Source organism: Capricornis sumatraensis, chromosome 19, assembly GCF_032405125.1.
Source record: "Capricornis sumatraensis isolate serow.1 chromosome 19, serow.2, whole genome shotgun sequence".
In the NCBI taxonomy this organism is placed as follows: Eukaryota; Metazoa; Chordata; class Mammalia; order Artiodactyla; family Bovidae; genus Capricornis; species Capricornis sumatraensis.
The window spans coordinates 56900278-56922371 of record NC_091087.1 but is presented as its reverse complement, the minus strand read 5'-3'; the positions used below and the strand labels follow the sequence as shown (position 1 = coordinate 56922371).

General features: G+C 37.5%; 1 pseudogene; it reads left to right on the top strand.

Moving 5' to 3' along the window:
• The first annotated feature begins 9 nt into the window (after positions 1-9).
• On the top strand, positions 10-1368 carry LOC138095434 (ornithine decarboxylase pseudogene; annotated as a pseudogene).
• Positions 1369-22094: the final 20726 nt, after the last annotated feature.

Sequence of the window (22094 nt, the reverse complement as noted above, 5' to 3'; positions counted from 1 at the left end):
CAAGAAACCATGAACAGCTTTAGTAATGAGTTTGACTGCCATTTCTTAGATGAAGGCATTACTACCAAGGACCTTCTGGACCAAAAAAACTAATGAAGTTTCTTCTTCTGATGATAAGCATGCCTTCTACATTGCAGATCTGGGAGACATTCTAAAGAAATATCTGAGATGGTTTAAAGCTCTTCCTCGGTCACCACCATTTTTGCAGTCAAATGCAATGACAACAGAACCATAGTAAAGACCCGAGCTGCCAATAGGACAAGACTTGACTGTGCCAGCAAGACTAAATTACAACTGGTGCTGTCTTGGGATGCCTCCAGAGAGGATTACCTATGCAAATCTGTATAAACAAGTGTCTCAGATTAAGTACACTGCCAGTAACAGGGTACAGATGATGACTTTTGATAGTGAAGTCGAGTTGATGAAAGTTTCCAGGGCACATCCAAAGGTCAAGTTGGTTTTGTGGATTGCCACTGATAATTCCAAAACAGTATGTCACCTCAGTGTCAAATTTGGTGCCACAGGCTTCTTTTGGAATGGGCAAAAGAGCTAGATATTGATGTCATCTGTGTCATCTTCCATGTGGGAAGTGGCTGTACTGATCCTGAGACCTTTGTGCAGGTGATCTCTGATGCCTGCTGCGTCTTTGACATAGGAGCTAAGGTTGGTTTCAACATGTACCTGCTTGCTATTGGTGGTGGCTTTCCTGGATCTGAGGATGTAAAGCTTAAATTTGGAGATCACCAGTGTAATCAAGCCAGCATTGGACAAGTATTTTCCATCAGACTCTGGAGTGAGAATCATATCTGAGCCAGGCAGATACTATGTTGCAATCAGCTTTCACATTCACAGTTTATATCATTGCCAAAAAAAACTCATATTAAAGGAACAGACAGACTCTGATGATAAAGAGGAGTCAAGTGAACAAACAGTTATGTATTACATGAATGATGGAGTATATGGGTCATTTAACTGCATTCTTTAGGATCACACACATGAAGCCTCTTCTGCAGAAGAGACCCAAACCAGACAAGAAGTGTTATTCATCCAGCATCTGGGGACCAATCTGTGATGGCCTGGACCACATTGTTGAGCGCTGTAACCTGCATGTGGGCAATTGGATGCTCTTTGAGAACATGGGTGCTTACACTGTCACTGCTGCTTCTACCTTCAGTGGATTCCAGAGACCTACCATCTACTATGTGATGCCAGGGCCAACATGGCAACTGATGAAGCAGATTCAAAACCAGGACTTCCCACCCAGAGTGGAGGAGCAGGAAGTCAGCCCCCTGCACCCTGTTCTGTGCCCGAGAGAGCAGCATGAAGCAGCATTCAGCAGACTGTGCTTCCACTCCTATTAACATGTAGCTGCCACTCTTGTAGCTGTTAATTGTGAGTTTAGCTTCATTTAAAGGTTTGGGGGGGACCATTTAACTTAATTACTGCTCGTTCTGAGATGTCTATATGAGTAGGGTTGGCACACAGGTACGCCAATGTGGAAGACTGGGAGATGGGGGTCACATTGATCTGTGTTCCTATGGAAACTGTTAGGTACTTAGAATAGGAAAGAGGAGTCCAGAATGGCCGTGGCTAAAAGACAAAGGGAAAAGCCATGAAAATAGAACAAAGGGAGGTCCAAGGACCAGCGTGAAGACCTCAGGTAAAACAGACAGCCCTCCTGGCTAGCCCAATTTACATAGGGCAGGCTCAGGGGGAGGAGAAAAAGCATATAAAAAGAGGAGCCAAAATTGAGCTGGGGGTTTCTCTTCTCTGTGTGTCTTCTGGGTTGGCCCACCCTCATGCCTCGAGGATGTATTTTCCTTTGCTTGCCAAATAAAACTGAGCTGTAACATGGAGCTGTAACACTGGTCCTTCCATTGCTTCAAAATTTTGCCGTAGCAAGACAGAACTGAGGAAATTACACACTCCTCCAACAAAACTATTTGAATATTTGTTTTATATGGATTTTTATTTACTTTTCAAACATGCTACTAAAGGCTTCAACTGCTGAGCAAGCGTTTGTGGCTTGTGTATCAGCAGGATGGGCCAGAAGCTTAGTGTTGCAACTGGTTTTAACAAAAAGGAATAAAGTATCTTGACATTAAAAGAAAAAAAATGTAATGTGTGATAAGAGGTATCCTCAAAACCAGTATTAAACAATTTAGCAACCATGTTATGTGGTTGTGGTGATGGTGGTGTTTAGTCTCTGAGTCGTGTCCAACTCTTGTGACCCCATGGACTGCAGCTCACCAAGCTCCTCTGTCTGTGGGATTTCTAGCAAGAATACTGGAGTGGGTTGCCATTTCCTTCTCTACCCAGGGGATTAAAGTCACATCTCCTGTATTGACATACCACTGAGCCACCAACCATGTGACTACTAATCAATATTCAGAAAAGTCCTCATGTTTCTGTAGAAATACCAAATTTAGTTCATATCTGACATTGTGCTTAATCTCCCACCATGGATACCATGGAAACATTTGAAAAGGTGACTAAATTGACATTATCTGTAACTAATCTAAAATTTGGGCTTCCCTGATAGCTCAGTTGGTAATTTATCTTTATGCTATCTTCCAAATTATTGGGCTTGATCATTTCATTCAAACCAGAAAAAGTTGTAAAACCAAATCTATAACCAGATCTGGATATAAGACATGTAATACATTCCTAAGCAGAAACATTTATTAAAAATCACAGCTAAAGATTAGATAAGCTTATGGAAAAAATCTGAAGAAAAATTTTAAGGATCTGAAAAAGCTGATAAAGTAACATTTGCCTAAAAAATACATTGGTTTGTAATCCCTATTTAATGGTTTCCAAAAAAATTTAAGAGTAATATTTTTCTCCTTCATTTAATTCACAATCTTATTCATTCAAACTTTCAAATTTACATGTTGCCAGGTTCAAATGCAAATGTCTCATCAGCTGTCAGCTTAAAAAGAAAAGATCTTATAAATTCAAAGTGCGATTATTTGGCTGCTTCTGGAAACTTAAGCTTTATTCTTTCAGTCTCAAATATATTTAAAATAGATAATACACACATAAAAAGATCAAGCTGAGGCTATTTTGACCAAAGTAATGAATAAAACCTAAAGCTAAACCACTAATATTTCTAAAAGAATTTATTCTCTTATTTCACATTATCCTCTTTTAATCTGTTACTAACATTGAAATGGCATATAAAAATAATTTGCTGGAGTCAAAGTATAATATTTCTGAATGACATAATAAGGCAGCTATAATACAATAATAGCCCCTAGAAGTTGGGCCTGTAACCCATATCATATATTCTTTGGCTCATATAAATGACAAAGAAAGTTAACTATTCTAAAGGAATATAAGAAAAAATATATCTGAAATTTCCAAGTTTAAAAAGAGAATTAAAAATCAAAACTAAAAACACCTCAAATTACTCAGATTTATACAGAAAATAATTTTAAATTTAGCAACTGCCTTTAATTGTTAAATATGTAAAGAAACATCTAGTTACATAAAATTAAGGAGCCTAAAATACCTTAAAAATTAGAAATCATCTGGAAAATTTCAGTATATATTTTTGTCAAGTGAAATTTCAAAAAAGTGATTCATGGGGCAATTTCTACCACACCATCCTCTCCCTCCTTTCCTCCCTAGCACTCTATAATCATATTCACCAAATAAAGTGAGAAGGGATCATTTGGCAAACTCCACACTGAATAAGCTAAACTTCTCAGTATATTTTCATTGTTTTCCTCATTTTTTTTGTTGTTTTCCTCATTTTTAATTACATAAAAATTTCAAAGGGATTCAATGATTTTTTTTTTGCTTTTTTAAAAAATTTATTTATTTATTTGTTTTACTTTATTTTACTCGGTGGACATTAGTAACTGAACTTATGAACATTAGCATAAATTGGAGTTGCAAACTGGGTTACTGTTTTCCAGTTCAGTTCACTAAATAGTTAATAAAGACCTGCAATGCATAAACCATTATTCACCAACATGGGAAGTAAAATGATAAATTCTTTACATTCCAGTCAGCCTCCAGGTATTTACACCTTCAGTTCAGTTCATTTCAGTCACCCAGTCCTGTCTGATTCTTTGCAACCCCATGGACTGCAAAATGCCAGGCCTCCCTGTCCATCACCAGTTCCCAGAGACTACTCAACTCCTGTTCACTGAGTCAGTGATGCCATCATCGCATCTCATCCTCTGCCGTCCCCTTCTGCTGCCACCTTTAATCTTTCCCAGCATCAGGGTCTTTTCAAATGAGTCAGTTATTTACATTAGGTGCCCAAAGTATTGGAGTTTCAGCTTCAGCATCAGTCCTTCCAATGAACATTCAGGACTGATTTTCTTTAGGACAGGATGGTTGTATCTCCTTCCAGTCCAAGGGACTCTCAAGAGTCTTATCCAACACCACAGTTCAAAGCATCAATTCTTCGGTGCTCCGCTTTCTTCATATTCCAACTCTCACACCCGTATATGACTACTGGAAAAACCACAGCTTTGACTAGATGGACCTTTGTTGGCAAAGTAATGTCTCTGCTTTTGAATATGCTATCTAGGTTGGTCATAACTTTCCTTCCAAGGAGTAAGCGTCTTTTAATTTCGTGGCTGCAGTCACCATCTGCAGTGATTTTCAGTTCAGTTCAGTTCAGTCACTCAGTCGTGTCCAACTCTGCAACCCCATGAATCGCAGCACGCCAGGCTTCCCTGCCCATCACCAACTCCCGGAGTTCACTCAGACTCATGTCCATCGAGTCAGTGATGCCATCCAGCCATCTCATCCTCTGTCGTCCCCTTCTCCTCTGCCCCCAATCCCTCCCAGCATCAGAGTCTTTTCCAATGAGTCAACTCTTCGCACGAGGTGGCCAAAGTGCTAGAGTTTCAGCTTCAGCATCATTCCTTCCAAAGAAATCCCAGGACTGATCTCCTTCAGAATGGACTGGTTTAAGAGCCCCCCAGAAATAAAATCTGTCACTGTTTCTACTCTTTCCCCATCTGTTGCTATGAAGTGGTGGAACCACATGCCATGATCTTAGTTTTCTGATGTCAAGTTTTAAGCCAATTTTGCCACTCTCCTCTTTCACATTCATCAAGAAGCTCTTTAGTTCTTCTTCGCTTTCTGCCATAAATGTGGTGGCACTTGCATATCTGAGATTCTTGATGTTTCTCCTGGTAATCTTGATTCCAGCTTGTGCTTCATCCAGCCCAGCGTTTCTCATGATGTACTCTGCTATAAATTAAATAAGCAGGGTGACAATATACAGCCTTGACGTACTTCTTTTCCTATTTGCAACCAGTCTGTTGTTCCATGTCCAGGTCTAACTGTTACTTCTTGACTTGCATACAGATTTCTCAGGAGGAAGGTCAGGTATTCCCATCAGGGAATTCCCATCTCTTGAAGAATTTTCCACAATTTATTGTGATCCACAGAGTCAAAGGCTTTGGCATAGTCAATAAAGCAGAAGTAGATGTTTTTCTGGAACTCTCTTGCTTTTTCGATGATCCAATGGATGTTGGCAATTTGATCTCTGGTTCCTCTGCCTTTTCTAAATCCAGCTTGAACATCTGGAAGTTCACAGTTCATGTACTGTTGAAGCCTGGCTTGGAGAATTTTAAGCATCACTTTACTAGTGTGTGAGATGAGTGCAATTGTGTGGTACTTTGAGCATTCTTTGACATTGCCTTTCTTTGGAATTGGAATGAAAACTGACCTTTTCCAGCCCTGTGGCCACTGCTGAGTTTTCCAAATTTGCTGGCACATTGAGCGAAGCATTTTCACAGCATCATCTTTTAGGATTTGAAATAGCTCAACTGGAATTCCATCACCTCCACTAGCTTTGTTCATAGTGATGCTTCCTAAGGCCCACTTGACTTCACATTCCAAGATATCTGGCTCTAGGTGAGTGATCACACCAGCATGATTATCCGGGTCATGAAGATCTTTTTTGTACAGTTCTTCTGTGTATTCTTGCCACCTCTTCTTAATATCTTCTGCTTCTGTTAGGTCCATACCATTTCCCTCCTCTATTGAGTCCATCTTTGCATGGAAATTCCCTTGGTATTTCTAATTTTCTTGAAGAGATCTCTAGTCTTTCCCATTCTATTGTTTTCCTTTATTTCTTTGCACTGATCACTGAGGAAGGCTTTCTTATCTCTCCTTGATATTCTTTGGAAATCTGCATTCAAATGGGTATATCTTTCCTTTTCTTCTTTGATTTTTGCTTCACTTATTTTCATAGCTATTTGTAAGGCCTCCTCAGACAACCATTTTGCCTTTTTGCATTTCTTTTTCTTGGATGGTCTTGATCCCTGTCTCCTGTATAATGTCATGAACCTCTGCCCATACTTTTTCAGGTACTCTGTCTATCAGATCTAATCCCTTGAATCTATTTGTCACTTCTACTGTATAATCATAAGGGATTTAATTTATGTCATACCTGAATGGCTTAGTTGTTTTCCCTACTTTTTTCAATATAAGTCCCAATTTGGAAATAAGGAGTTCATGATCTGAAACACAGTCAGCTCCCGGTCTTGTTTTTGCTGACTGTATAGAGCTTCTCCATCTTTGGCTGCAAAGAATATAATCAATCTGATTTCAGTATTGACCATCTGGTGATGTCCAATCCTTCTCTTGTGTTGTTGCAGGAGGGTGTTTGCTATGACCAATGCATTCTCTTGGCAAAACTCTATTACCCTTTGCCCTGCTTCATTTTGTACTCCAAGGCCAAATTTGCCTGTTACTCCAGGTACTTCTTGATGTCCTAGTTTTGCATTCCAGCCCCCTATAATAAAAAGGACATCTTTTGGGGGGTGTTAGTTCTAGAAGGTCTTGTCAGTCTTCATAGAACCATTCAACTTCAGTGTCTTCAGCATTACTGGTCAGGGCATAAGCTTGGATTACCTTGATATTGAATGGTTTGCCTTGGAAATGAACAGAAATCATTCTGTCGTTTTTGAGATTACATCCAAGTACTGCATTTTGGACTCTTTTGTTCACTATGATGGCTACTTCATTTCTTCTAAGGCATTATTGCCCACAGTAGTGGATATAATGGTCATCTGACTTAAATTCACCCATTCCAGTCCATTTTAGTTTGCTGATTCCTAAAATGTCAATGTTCACTCTTGCCATCTCCTGTTTTACCACTTCCAATTTGCCTTGATTCACGGACCTAACATTCCGGGTTCCTATGCAATATTGCTCTTTACAGCATCGGACTTTACTTCCATCACCAGGCACATTCACAACTGGATGTTGCTTTTGCTTTGGCTCCATCTCTTCATTCTTTCTGGAGTTATTTCTCCACTGATCTCCAGTAGCATATTGGGCACCTACCGACCTGGGGAATTCATCTTTCAGTGTCCTATCTTTTTGTCTTTTCACGCTATTCATGGGGTTCTCAAGGCAAGAATACTGAAGTGGTTTGGCATTCCCTTCTTCAGTAGACCACATGTTGTCAGAACTCTACACCATGACTTTATTCCTCAGTACACATTCCTGTAGCTTCTCAGGGCAACACAAATAATCATCTTCATATATCATCCTCTTAGTCAAATAACACCTAACTCCAACCTTCCTCACATCTAAGATATTTCTCCAAGCACATCTGCTTTCTCGCTCTCCAGCAATGTCATAAATCTGGGCAGTTGCAATGTTACCCTGTGCACAGATCCCTGCCTCTACCACAGCCATTACTTGCCACAACTGGTAATACATGACATAGGGCTAATTTGTACATTTCAGCCAGTACAGGCCAGGTTCTCTTTGCTTGTATTCATTTGCCTGTTTTCAATATTTTATCTGTGAGGGAATAGCAAATAACTTGGCTATTAATCTAAAGGCTTTCTTTCCTAAGGTCTCTATGTACCAAAGGGATATTAATTCATGTTTGTTTGAACACTGTATATACCACAGTGGAATTTTGGAGAAATTTGAAGCATTGAATATAACTTTTTTCAAATACAGAAGACTCTGCTCTTCTTCACAAGATCAATTTAATAAATTTTTAAGTATCTGAATCAGGGTATTCATCATTTTGTACTGCTTTCCTAAGACAAATTACCCTAAATATTTGCCCAAGAAAGACGAAGAGCACAGGGTAATATTTATTAATTTATGTAATAGATTTATGGAATAATATTAAAATCAGTGGAAGTATAATGCAATAAAAATAATACTATATAAGTAGTATCTGTCAAGTATTTGGTAGGTGGCAGACGATGAAATAACTGGGCTTCAAAGAATTTAAGTGACATGCCCAAAGATGTTCAATTAAGTTATTTCTGCCATGTATTAAGTCCAGAATCTGACTTCAAGGACTGGGATCTTAACTACTGCTTAATAATATGTAAGATCTGAACTTATAGAACACAATTCACAATGGAACTTTGTACAGAACAAACTTTGAACATTTAGGGTCTTTAAAACACCACCAGTGGGATATCAAGGCAGACATTCACCACTAATTAATTAGTGGTGAAGTCATATTTGCTAATTTCGAGAACAATGTCTGTGATGTTTTTCCATTGGATGTGTTCAAAAGTGATTATCATGGAAATTTTTAAAAATTAGAATTAAAATATATATAATTCTTTATTAGGATACTCACAAGAATATATGACTCATTAGGCACTGTGCTTCTGGTTAAAAAAAAAAAATATATATATATATATATATATATGAGTGAGTGAAGTCACTCAGTCGTGTCCGACTCTTTGTGACCGCATGGACTGTAGCCTACGAGGCTCCTCTGTCCATGGGATTTTCTAGGCAATAGTACTGGAGTGGGTTGCCATTTCTTTCTCCAGGGGATCTTCCCGACCGAGGGATCGAACCTGGGTCTCCCGCATTGTAGACGGATGCTTTACCGTCTGAGCCACCAGGGAAGTCATATATATATGTCTGTATATATATATATAATATATATATATATATATGCAAGATTCATTATTAAGAGCTCTCAGAGCTGGGGCAAAGGTCCCAACCGAGGTGATAAATTGTTGTTGTTATTCAGTTGCAAAGCCAGGTCCAACTCTTTGCAACCCCGTGGACTGCAGCATGCTGGCTTGCCTGTCCTTCACTATCTCCTGGAGTTTACTCAAACTCACGTGCGTTGAGTTGATGATGCCATCCAACCATTTCATCCTCTGTTGCCCCATTCTCCCGCCCTCAATCTTTCCTAGCATAAGGGTCTTTTCCAATGAGTCAGCTCTTCACATCAGGTGGTCAAAGTATTGAGCTCATCTTCAGCGTCAGTCCCTCCAAAGAATCAGTTCAGTTCAGTTCAGTCACTCAGTCGTGTCCAATTCTCTGCGTCCCCATGGACTGCAGCATGCCAGGCTTCCCTGTCCATCACCAACTCCCAGAGCTTGCTCAAATTCATGTCCACCAAGTCGGTGATGCCATCTGACTATCTAATCCTTGGTCGTCCCCTTCTCCTTCTGCCTTGAATCTTTCCCAGCATACAGGTCTTTTCTAAGGAGTCAGTTCTTCATGTCAGGCGACCAAAGTATTGGAGCTTCAGCTTCAACATCAGTCCTTCCAAAGAATATTCAGGACTGATTTCTTTAGGACTGACTGGTTTGATCTCCTTGCAGTCCAAAGGATTCTCAAGAGTCTTCTCCAGCACCACAATTCAAAATCATCAGTTCTTTGGTGCTCAGCCTTCTTTTTGGCCCAAATCTCACATGTACACATGACTACTGGAAAAATGGCAACCCACTCCAGTATTCTTGCCTGGAGAATCCCATGGAGGGAGGAGCCTGGTAGGCTACAGTCCATAGGGTTGCAAAGAGTTGGACACGACTGAGCAACCTCACTTTCACTTCCACTGGAAAAAATATATCTTTGACTATATACACCTTTGTCGGCAAAGCGATGTCTCTGCTTTTTAATACAGTGTCTAGGTTTGTCATAGCTTTCCTTCCAAGGAGCAAGTGTCTTTTAATTTTGTAGCTGCAGTCACCATCCATAGTGATTTTGGAGCCCAAGAAAGTAAAATTTGCCAGCTTCCACTTTTTCCCTATCTATTTGCCATGAAGTGATGGGATCAGATGCCATGATCTTAGTTTTTTGAATTTTGAGTTTTAAGCCAGTTTTTTCACTCTCCTCTTTTACCCTCATCAAGAGGTTCTTTAGTTCCTCTTTGCTTTCTACCATTAGAGTGGTATCATCTGCATGTCTGAGGTTGTTGATATTTCTCCTGCAACTTTGATGCCAGCTTGAGCTTCGTCTAGTCCAGCATTTCACATGATGTACTCTGCTTCCCTGGTGGCTCATACAGTAAAGCGCCTGCCTGCAATGCTAGAGACCTGGGTTCCATCCCTGTGTTGGGAAGATCCCCTGGAGAAGGAAATGGCAACTCATTCCAGTATTCTTGCCTGGAAAATTCCATGAACTGAGGAACCTGGCAGGCTACAGTCCATGAGATCACAAAGAGTCAGACACGACTGAGCAACTAACTTTACTTTATTCTGCATATAAGCTAAATAAGCAGGGTGGCTATACACAGCCTTGATGTACTCCTTTCCCAATTTGGAACCAATCTGTTGTTCTATGTTCAGTTCTAACGGTTGCCTCTTGGCCTGCATACAGGTTTCTCAAGAGAGAGTTAAGGTGGTCTTGTATTCCCAACTCTTTAAGAATTTTCCACAGCTTGTTGTGATCTACACAAAGGCTTTAATGTAGTCAATGAAGCAGAAGTATATTTTTTCTGGAATTCTCTGGTTTTTTTCTATGATCCAACAGATGTTGGCAATTTGGTCTCTAGTTCCTCTGTCTTTTCTAAATCCAGCTTGTACATATGGCAGTTCTTGGTTCACACACTGCTGAAGCCTACCGTGAAGGATTTTGAGTATAACCTTGCTAGCATGTGAAATGAGCACAATTGTGCGATAGTTTAAGCTTTCTTTGGCATTGTCTATCTTTGGGATTAGGATGAAAACTGACCTTTTCCAGTCCTATCTGCCCACAAAAAAGAAGGTATTTCCTCAGATTCAAGGTCTCAGTTGTTGGCACCAGCCAAGGGCTATGTCTCTCCCCATATCCTCCTTTCCAACACCTTGCCTGTCCTCCTCTTCCTTCAAAGTATAGTTTCCTAAGTCTCTAGAGATTAAAAAAATAAACTTCTTCATTCATTTCATATTATGTAACACCTTTTCTTTCGAGCAAGAGTATAAAAAGTCGATAATGTTCATTCTCAAGGTGAATATTTCAGAGGGGGGAAGAGTTCAAAAAGTATCATTATGCATCTTCTAGCATTTCTGTATCTGAAAGGTGTTCTGTTACAGTTTATTGATGAAAATGGGATTAGATATCTTTCCCAGACCATTACACTCCTTCTAGCTCTTTCTTGGTATTTAAAATAGCTGGGTGAAATTTTTATTTAAAAAAAAAAATCAAGAAATCAGATTCTGGACTATATCTTCTAATAATGAATATGAATTGGAAAGCCCACAGGCCAACACAAAGACTATATATATTGCACAGTTCTCCTGGTGGGTGTTGAGGGTGGGGAGGAGAATCAGGAGGAGGTTTGGTTAAAAATATCTGCTTCTTCTGAGGGCTTCCCTAGTGGCTCAGAGGGTAAAGCATCTGCCTGCAATGCGGGAGACCTGAGTTTGATCCCTGGGTTGGGAAGATCCCCTGGAGAAGGAAACGACAACCCACTCTAGTACTCTTGCCTGGAAAATCCTATGTGTGGAGACCCTGGTAGGCTACAGTCCATGGGGTTGCTAAAAGTCGGACACGAATGAGCAACTTCACTTTCACTTCACTAGGGTCTGAAGGATGGGTTGAATCTTGAATTTCAGCTGAGAATTTGCTTTGCTGGTGACTGAACAATGACCACTTCAGGTCCTATTTGACACACACTCTTCTCTTCAAACCACGGAGACATAAGAAATCTCTAAGGACTCCTGTGTCTGCAGTCACCACCATAAATTTATAGATGCCTCTATTGAGAGTTCTGCTGACTTCCTTAAGAATCTGCCTATAGTTACAAGACAGATGAGCCATTTCCACCTGTCTCATAATGAAGTAGACTTCTGTGAGGGAGTAGCCTTATAGTTCAAAGGTCTCTGTCTTTGCTGCTGCCCTGCAGCCTGTCTGCTCAAGGAACAGAGGTGATTTCAAATGAGAGAACTCACCTCCATCCAGGAGGAAGGAGCGGAAATAGCAACTGACATTTATAATAGTTGTTTTCTCCTTCTTTTTCCATCAAAGACATCTAACTGCTAATCAGAGCTTCTGATCAGCATGTGATAACATTACAGAATTATCAACTGAGTGGATATAATTCTATTACAGAGGAGATATTTGATAGATTAGTTAGCTCATGCCACTGTATCATGGAAAGCGATTTAATTTTTGTTAGGCTTTTAACATTTTTGAAATGTTTCAAAGATTCCCTATTATACTCCCAAATTCCAATAAGCCCAAAAATGCCAAACTGCCTCCACTGAGAGAGAACCAACTTCTCACCATTTAAAACTGCTGTTTAAGTTTTTCTGAATATAAAAGAAGTGACTTGCGCATGGAAATTCAGAGACAACCAAGACAACATTATCTAGATGTCAGCCAAGGTCATTCTTCACTTTATGATTTCCTCTCATCCCTATCTCATATCCAGGGAAAAGCCAATCCCTTAGAGAGAATTTTTACCACAACTTGAAAGCTTGCATTTTATCACCTCTAAATATGATCTCTCCTCCTGCTTAGTGGTCACCATTAATTGTCTGACCCAACATATTTCTCCTCTTCTCTGCTCAGCACTATCTCAGACATACAGTCTTTTATTTTTCTAAATCCATTTATTTTTTAATTGAAGGATAGTTGCTTTACAAAATTTTGTTTTCTGTCAAACATCAACATGAATCAGCCATAGGTATACACATGTGCCCTCCCTCTTGAACAGTCTTTTTCTTTGATTTATCAAAAGGCTATTCAGTCAAGAAATTTATGTATTCTATAATAATCTATATGGGAAAAGAATCTGGAAAAGAATGGATAATATATATGTATAACTGAATCACTGAAACTAACACAACATTGCAAATTAACTATGTGTGCATGTTCAGGCGTGTCTGACTCTTTGTGACCCCATCTTCCAAGCAAGTATACTGGGGTTGGTTGCCTTTTCCACTTCCAGGGGATCTTCCTGACCCAAGGATCGAACCCACACTCCTCGCATCTCTTGCATTGGTAAGTGGGTTGTTTACCACCAGGAAGGCAAAACAAACAAACAAAAAGATACTCCAACATAAAATAAAAATTAAATTTAAAAAATAAAATACAATTATTTATAACATTTCAAAATTGTGTATATAACAGACACTACTGAAGATGTGTATGATGAAGCAAGATACGAATGATTATAGCTTCTGATAAGAAACAGCAAAAACTGAGTGTACACTTTTAATCATCCCTCTCTCCTAGGGATTTCTCAGTCTTGATATTTCTCTACTGTCCCCCACTTGCTATCATGTTTCTGACCTGCTCTTTTTCTCTCCTGAGTTCACTCCCACCTACAAGTAACTGTTTATTTCTGATGCTGAGCAGTCCAGCCATTAGTCTCGTCTCGTTCAAAACCATACCCTGGAGGCTTCCTGCTTTCCAACATAGAGAGGTCTTTCAAGGTGTCTTGTTAAAAAACGTCCACGTACTGTAAGATAGAAATCATGCCACTCCTTTAGGGCATAGCAGTGACCTTCAGTTGTGTTTTTAAAATAGCTTTGTTTTTTACTCTCTCTGAAAAGGTCTTGTCATCCAAACAAAATGCTTATATTAACAAAAAGTTAACTGAAAGTTTTAATATAATACCTTGACAACTATACTCTTTCAGTGTCCGTCTCAGGAGTATAATGCAAGCAACATCTGAAATTATCTATTCACTTGCAATAATATTATAAAGCACAACTAAAGAAGCAGAAATGTGACCTGCTTATTCATTTAACATCTTTAGGTCTCTACTCTTTTTAACTTCAAAAATGGTATATTTGTCATGACCTTAATCAAACACAGATACCCATATTGAGTATTCAGGTTAAATGTGAGACTTAAGCCAGAGGTTAACTACAGGAAACCAATTTCTTTCATTATAATTATCATCACTTAACTAAACTATATTATACAATAATTTCAAAAGTAATAGCTGTATCAAGCTTGATTCCAGTAGCTGACAATATGGCTAAATATTATGGGCTTGTGTGTGTGTGTACATGTGTGTATGCACACATGAATGCATTTATGTTTATTCATGTGTACACTGAGTTCATTTGGTTATAATTTACACTGTTAGCCAAAAGAGGATTGTTATAGTATTTCTTTTATTTTAGTAAAATAAAATAAAAAGACTATTTTGTAAAGGTTTGCTTATCACCTCTATCTAGTTTTGCTCAACAATATCCTCCTTTAGTAAAGATGCATTAAAAGATAATTGGACAATTAAATATGGTGTCCATCTCTAACCTAAACAAAAGAGCATTGTAGAGTATCTGTTTAGGAGAATTTAAATTTGACAAAATCATCACTGTTGCAGAACTATAATATTTGCTCAGACCATGGAAATTGTAATTTTCTTGTACCAGCTTGCATTTCAATCAATATTTATACTGTTCTCCAAATGTGCCTCTTTACTAAGTGAAAATTTTCATTCAGAACAGCTTCTTGCAAAGGCCTTGGCTAATAATAATACAATACTATACATCTCAGAATTTAAAGGCATTAATTTACAATGACTATATTTTATAACATTCAAATAAAGCATACAGGTACAGCAGCAGAGAGAGTTCTATCAAAATCATTATTTGGCTATTCAGGGATTTAAAGTACAGAATCTATATAAGAGGGAAACAACTAAAGAGTGTTTTCCACTCAAAACCATTGGGAAAAGCACAATTCCTATAACCACACACGTGTTATCTATTTTTTCTAAGTTACTCAGAGGAGAATTCAAGATTAGCCAACATTTATTCCTTCCAGACATCCTTACCTATATTTGTTCTTTGCTCATTGTTACAATAAAATATTCTATTTTTTACAATAGAATATTTCTATAGAATAAATATAAGGTATTTCCTACCTTATAAAACACTGACCATTGCCCACATCTAATTTTCCCTAGTAAGCAATCAAAAGCCCTCACCATACAAGACCCAGGGCATAGGTGTACTGAGTAATATATATGATACATTTCTTCAATTATAAACATGTTTCTCTCAGGATACAGAACCGTTTGACACAAGGCCCCCAGAATTATCTCATATTTGTTTTTTAGCTAAGTTCCTCAAAAATACTAGCTAGATTCACATAGTACACAAGTTTCTTAAAAGACTGTGATAGTTCGAATGATATATTCTAAAATATTAGCAGAAAGTTTTTTTTAAATCCTCTGTATTTTGCATTTTCCAATTTTTTAAAATTTATTTATTTCAATCAGAGGCTAATTGCTTTACAATATTGTGGTGGTTTTTGCCATACATTGACATCAGTCAGCTACAGGTGTACGTGTGTCCCCCCATCCTGAATCCCCCTCCCACCTCCCTCCCCACCCCATCCCTCTGGGTGGTCCCAGTGCACCAGCTTTGAGTATCTTTCTTATACTAGGGAAAAAATTTCAACTGTAAAGTGTGATTATGGAGAGAAAAGGCTGAATTCTAGAGTTCTAAAGGTTCCAAATGGTATTTCTTTAGTTTATTGTTATTGGCATTTAGATTCTTTAAGTTCTCGAAGTTATATGTAGCAATGATTTAGACGGCAGCTAGCCCAAGTTCTTCTAGAAAAAAAAAAAAATTGCTAGCCTTTCAAAACCCCATTCAACACTTCTCAGTATATCATTTCCCTTGATGGCAACCTTGACTCCTTCCAAGGACCCTGGAAGTTGAAATTTAAAAAACTGGGTTTAAAGAAAATTTGGTTTTGAAATAATGCATTGATCTATCTCTATTTAATTGCATCTTGCTAATTAAAAATAAAGTTAAACTTAAAATATTGTCCCAATTTTAAAAAAATATTACCCCAATTTTGGACTGCTAATTATTATGCTCTCAGAGAACTCATGAATAATTTTTAGTTTATATTGCTAAAAATGAATTTGCTCTCAACTGCAAAAAGAGGATCAAGAACAAAAACTATTTTGTGACTCTGTGAATCATCTATAATTTTTCTTGCTAATTGAGATAATATTAGCACATTTTTCTCTTTTCAAATAATCTACTCTTTTTTTTTTTACTATAGAACCCCCTTTTGTACTATAGAACCACTAAAGATATATGTAAGGCACTGAAAAGACGTTCATTTTAGTGGAGTTCAAAAAAGATTCTGCTTAAAAGCAAAGCAGCCATAAACAAAAGATAAAAATAAAAAAAGAATAAAAAGACATCCTAGATTTAACATGACTCTGATAGTAAGAAACAAAGATCAAGCAGGACACATGTAGCACAAACTCTAAAAAACATCAATATGAGCATCCATGCTACTGCCCTCACTGAAGGTACACTGCTGGGCTTGAAGGAGATGCTTTAACCTAAAGGGCACTGAGTCGATCCCTTGTGCTCAGAGACCTCCAAGTACCGGCAGGTGGCATTTCTCATACAAAAAAACACTGTAACACAAGAGTGCACTTCTACAGTGAGAAGGATCGGCTTTCAGAGTCAATGTTACCTCTGCTTCCCTTGCCATGAATAATCATTAGCGATTCCATGGAACTCTCAGCAGGATTGCAGATGTGCCTTGGCATGCTAGTCAGAGTGTCATCTAATCAAAGAGCTGAAAGGACCTTCAGGAGTAGCTAATATGGTGCTTCATTGTGCATGAGACCCAGGGAGAGAGTACCTTGCTCTTCAAAGGTTCTGTACAGAGAATCATTATCAGTGCATTAAGGTTGTTTGCCTCTTAAAAGAATTCCATACATAATTTCTTCATAAATGGAAAGTGTTAACAAACCTCACACAGATGTAGATATAATTTTGTCAAAGCCAACTCAACTTTAACATAATAGTACCAACTCCAAAACCAATGCATATATTTGAAAGCTAAGACTATTTCAGAATTGTTTTGTGGAAGTGAAGTTATCAGTCAATATGAGAGCCAACTCATTTTTATATCAAGGAAAATCCCCTCCCCCCAAACATTCACCTTCTTTATTTTGGAGTCAAATTTTAGATTGCAGACAGACAAAAACCATCTGTCCACACAGTGCCCATTTCTATTTAGTGGAGCAAATAAGAATATCACAGATTGACCAGCATTGAAATTAGTAATTAATAAAGTGGTGTGAGAAGAGAAAACTAACGTTTTTCTCAACATGTTTTTACTAATAGTAAATGCTAAAATGGGGGTAGGTAAGTATTTCCATATCACCCTTTGTAGAGCAAAAAACCTGGATACAGCCTAACAAGTTAGAATATGGTTCCAGGGAAGCATCTTTGTTTTTAAAATTCCTTTTTTTTTTTTTTTTTAATTTCTTCAAAATCTTTGTTGAATTTGTCACAATATTCCTTCTGGTGTTTTTTTTTTTTAAAACGTTTTGATTTTTTGGCTGCAAGGCATGTGAGATCTTGGGATCAAACCCACACCCCATGCATTGGACGGCAAAATCTTAACCACTGGATTGCCAGGGAGGTTCTTAAACATCTTTAAATTGAACTATAGGTGGAGGATAAAAAGCATACAGGCTTTGCATAAAAGACAGACTTGGGCCCTAGCACTTACTAGATGTATGACCCTAAGGAAAGAAGCTAACCTCTAACATAATATTTGCTTTTCTATAAAATAACAAGGATAATAATAATATGACAAAGAGGATCATTCTAAATGCGAATTTTATTTTAAAGCCCTTGACCCCCAAAAGTTACTCTATATTTGATACATATCCTTCCTACACAATCCAAATGATAGGGACATTTGCCCCAGTTTGAAAAGACAAACTATATTTATGTTATATATATTTTTATAAGTTTTATTGGGATATAATCCACACAACATAAGTTTCACTCTTTTAAATTAGGTTTCAGTATATTCACAGAATTGTGAATCATCAATGTGATCTACTTTTAAAACATTTTCATCACCCCATAAAGAAATCCCATCCCCATCAGCAGTCACTCTCATTCTCTGTCCCCACGCACAAGGTCTAGGCATCCATTAATCTTTCTGGATCTATAGATTTGCCTATTCTGGACATAATATACAAATGGAATTATATACAATGTTGTCTTCTGTTGGCTTCTTTCACTTAGCATGATGTTTTCCAATTTCATCCATGCTGTACCATGTATCAGTATTTAATTCCTTTTATTGTTGATTAATATTTCCCTGCACTGATATGCTACATTTTCATTATCCATTCATTAGTTGATGGATGTTTAGGTTATTTAAACTTGGGGTATCATGAGTAATGCTGCTGAAACATCAGTGTACAGGGTCTTATATTGACATATATTTTCAGTTTGGGTTATACATTTAGGAGTGTAATTGCAGGATCCACTTTAGGTAACTCAAGGATTGACATTTTGCTATATACCAATGAGTGAAATTTCTGAATCTAATAACAGCTCTATATTTACTCCAGGGAAATCCATCTTTAATTTTTTAAGACATTGTTTCCTTTAGTTCTTTAAACTTATTTATAACAGCTTTTTTAAAGTTCAAGCTCTATTAAGTTCAATGTCTGAGCTTTCTCAGACAGTTTTCATTGATTGATTTCTCCTCCTTTATATGGACCGTATTTCCCTATTTCTCTGCTCACCTTGTTTTTTTGTCAAAAACTGGTGGCAACTCAAAGTGCGATTTCCCTTCCCAGGGTTTGCTTTTGTGACTGTTTTTGTAGTTGTAGTTATAGTTACTGTTTTCTTGCGATTTTCCTGGGCTGGAGATAGTCAAACTCATTCTTCTCTAGTGATCTCTTAGCTGCTTAAATTCACAATTGTGGCTGCAGTGTTGCTGGGTATCAAAGCTACCATGGTGCTCAGGAGAAGGGAATGGGACTACAATAAATTTTAATGCAACAGATATTACTGTTATTACCAACATTCAGTAATTTTTATGACACAAACACTTTGCAGATCATTGCAATCTTTGGTTATCTCCTAGAGTTCTAAAAACATTGACTTTTACATTTTTATTTCTTTTTTGCTAGCATATTCATTGCCTTTATAGAGGAGTGGGTTTTCAGAGGTCCTTGGCTCCACTATTCCAGAAATGCTTGTCTGCATTCTTTTAAAGTTGAGAATATTTCATTAAAAAAAAAAAAAACTCTAAACATTTTTCCCTTAGAGAATATTTTGGAAGTTATCAATCTCATTCATTTGAAATTGTTCCTATGGAGTGAATATTTTTCTTGTAATACCACAGATTCTGAAAACAATTGTCATACAGGCTCTTTGAATCAGCCAAATCTAGATTATAATCCTGAGCCAGTCACTGATTTGTTTTGTAAATACCAAGTTTCTTAAATTCTTTAAGCCTCAGTTTATTTTTAAAATAACACCCACCTACAAGAATCACTGTGAGCATTAAATATAGTTACAAGTATAAAAGAACCAACACCTAATAGACTTCAATAAGTTATATGTCCTTTCCTTCTTTCCTTCCTTTCCAAAAAGTGCATTTACTGAAGTAATGCTTGACGGTACTGTTTGATTCTTTAGCGTAATAATGCCATCTGCTGGAAATGCCATCAGGATGACCCACAAAGAAAATGGATCTTGTTAACAAACAGACACTACAGTTGATGCTCCAGTATTCCTATCATATAGAAAAATAGGTCCAAATCTTGACATTTCCTTACTATATTTACTTTTAAAGGTACTTCAGACACCCCCCACACCCACAACACACAACACACACAGACACACACACCACAGTATTACTTAAAGAGTTTATAATTACTGTAAGTCCCATTTTTTTCAGTATCTTGAAGGGGAAGATTACCAGTAGAAACAAGTTACCATGAATTAAACTTGTTACTGCTTTCAAAAGTTTGTTATAGATCTGCAAATTTAGCCCTAAAAGGTAGTTTTTTAATCATATAGGGGCCTAGTTACTAACAAAAGAAATTTTTTAAAAAGCCATTAGATCTCAATTTTCTATTTCACAAGAAAATGACTCAAAGATAAGTCAACTGTTACTGTTAGAAGTAATTAAAGCAGGTGTTTTTATAAAGTCATCTTTGAAAACTTTCTAATTGTGCAATAACAGATGACTGATTACACAAAGTAAGCCATAGCGCATATCATTATAGAATATCACACAGCCAAAAATCAAGTTCTCAAATATTTAATAACATGGCAGAATCACTGTTACTTATATATTTAAGTAATTGAGTTATGAAATGATTAATACAACTTTTTTTTTTATGGTCGTGCCCTGCATGACTTGTATGATCTTAGTTCCCCATCCAGGGATTGAACAGTGAAAGCACAAAGTCCTAACCACTAGACGACCAGGGCGTTCCCTTGTTAATACAACTTGACCAAAAGTTTGTTCAGATAAGTAAATAGAAAATTATAGATAGGTTAGTATACCCAAATGGTCACCAAAATATTGATAGTGGTTTTATATCTTCATGGTGAGATTCGTTTTCATTTTCTTCTTTATGTGTCTAGGAACATAATTTTTTTTTAATGGCATTTTTCTTCCAATATTTTCTTCTTGCTTAAAGAAACATTTTGGTGTCAGTTCAGATCTTTTTTCTTGATATGTTTTCCGGTTATTGTCAGGAAAGTTTTGGTCGATTATTTCCTTTTAAAACATCCTTCCCATTTTCTGGAAGTTGCTTGGATGAAAGATAATGACTCTTCATAGTCTGCTTTCATCTACAATAATCCAACATCTGACCTGACATAAAATTTTAAGAATTCCTATAGCTCCAAGATACAGTATAAGTTTTGTATAGTTAAGAAATGTTGATCATCATAAAGAAGTGTTACAATTTTTGATGCTATAATAACTCCTTATATTTATGTACTGGAAAGACAGGCTAAACACAGTAGGAGAAACAAGGAAAGTCTTAACACTGCTCAGCATAAAGACATACAGAGGCATGTTCTCCCATTTGTTGAAGGGAGATTCTTCAGGATTATAACCACAGTGAGGAAAATGTTTCTATTTGTATTTTTTTTTTCTATTTGGTGAGGAATCACAAAAAAGGATTATAATTACATTGAGGAAATGTTTCTATTTGGATTTTGCTTTCACCCTTTGTATTTGTGTGTGTGTGTGTGTGTGTGTGTGTGTGTGTGTGCAACCTATTGGACACTGAAAAATAATAGAGACGCATAGGTTTGCCTCACTGGAGGGACTCCTCCAAGAAAACTAGATTTGGTGGGGAGAACCCAGCCCCACAGCCTGCTGGCAAATTTGTATGTCCCATAATAGGAGCAAGGACAGGAATGGGGTTTCCTAAAGGGGTGTGGAGACTTACATGCAAACATGTTGAAGAATGAAACACTTTGAAGCAGTTCTAAAAGCAGAAGAGGAAGGCTCTGAGGTACCCCCATAAGATCTGAAATATATATAATCTTTTTGTTTTCTTGCCATGATTTGTAAGTGACATGATTCAAAATATATTTTTATGTCTCACACACAGTAATTTCTTTTAGATAATTCAATGACCCAGTAAAATCTGTTATAACTATCTAGAATTTGTAAACAGTAAATTAGAATTAGCAAAAATAACATAGATTAGAGGCTTTCCTACATTTCAGTCATTATGATCAAATGTGGTAACAACTCCATAAAAGGAAAAATGGAAGAAAAGGAATTCTAAGAATTTTCCATCACTAATCCTCATTTTTTGTGGGGGGAGGGGCTTCCCTGGTGGCTCAGACGGTCAAGTGTCTGCCTGCAATGTGGGAGACCTGGGTTCAATTCCTGGGTCGGGAAGATCCCCTGGAGAAGGAAATGGCAATCCACTCCAGCACCCTTGCCTGGAAAATCCCAAGGATGGAGGAGCCTGATAGGCTACAGTCCATGGGGTCACAAAGAGTCGAACACGACTGAGCGACTTCACTTTCAATCCTCATTTTTAGCCTGGATCAGATCAAAGCACAACACAAAAAGGCAACTGTAGCACAGAACTGACTTAAATCTGGATGTGATATAAGCAG